Raw genomic sequence first — 1042 nt, forward strand, 5'->3', positions numbered from 1 at the left:
CCTTGTCTCATAGCTCTGGTCCTCCATCCCCTCCCCCTTGTCTCATAGCTCTGGTCCTCCATCCCCTCCCCCTTGTCTCATAGCTCTGGTCCTCCATCCCCTCCCCCTTGTCTCATAGCTCTGGTCCTCCATCCCCTCCCCCTCGTCTCATAGCTCTGGTCCTCCATCCCCTCCCCCTTGTCTCATAGCTCTGTGAAGTCTCATATCCACTTCCCACGTGGATAGAAAACAGGAGGTACGACTTACCGGAGAACCAGCCGCTCTGGCCGACAGACGCATTGGGACAATCCAGGGGGTGAGTGAGTGTCCCTTGCTGAGGTCTGGAGTTCAGCATACAGAACCACCTCAAAGGAGGCCACCATAAGACACGGGAACCCCAAAGAATCTCACCGGGCTGGTCTTGGCTTATAGAGTTCGCATCTGTTAACGCAGAGAAAGAACCATTCCCGGAGGAAGAGACACCCCGGCCTGGCTTGTGTCCAGGAGAAGACCTAAGTTATCTAGGCGGTGAGGGGGAACCAGCATCAATGTCTGGAGTCAACAGAGCGTGTGAATTGTCCGGTGGATATCCGTCCTCAGAGTCTGAACCGGGACTTAAAGGACAACTATGGGGTCAGGGCTTTCCCCCATAGTTCTCCTTAGGGTAATGGGAGGACACAAACTAGCGTCCTCCCGTCACCCTAGGCTCAGTATATAGGGAGCTACAGCTCGCGGTATACTGAGACCGCCGCAGCCGGAGCGGATCCCGACTTAGATGACGGGATCCGCCCAGCTGCGTGAGTGACAGCTGGCTCCTCCTATCTAGAGGCAGAGCCAGCTGTACCCGCCCCCTCCCCCGTCCGTTCCGCCAGTCAGCGCTGGCAGATCGGAGCGGGGAGAGGGGAATCCAGCCCCTCCCCTGTCACGGCAGAGAGCCATGACAGGATCGAGAGGTGAGAGAATGCCGGTATGTGTTCGCTCACCTCCCGATCTACTGAGCCGACCTGTGACAGTCTCATTGTCACACGTCGCCCCGAACTATGAGGAGTGGAAATCACCCCCC

The 1042-nt window shown here is 57.7% G+C and overlaps 1 protein-coding gene across 1 annotated transcript in view; it reads right to left on the bottom strand.

The window, feature by feature from the left end:
* FAM204A (family with sequence similarity 204 member A) overlaps positions 1-1042 on the bottom strand; it is a 33779-nt gene that overhangs the window by 24860 nt on the left and 7877 nt on the right. The window lies entirely within an intron of this gene.

The sequence above is a fragment of the Nanorana parkeri genome, unplaced genomic scaffold, assembly GCF_000935625.1.
Source record: "Nanorana parkeri isolate BGI_ZX_2015 unplaced genomic scaffold, ASM93562v1 scaffold2379, whole genome shotgun sequence".
Classification (NCBI taxonomy): domain Eukaryota; kingdom Metazoa; phylum Chordata; class Amphibia; order Anura; family Dicroglossidae; genus Nanorana; species Nanorana parkeri.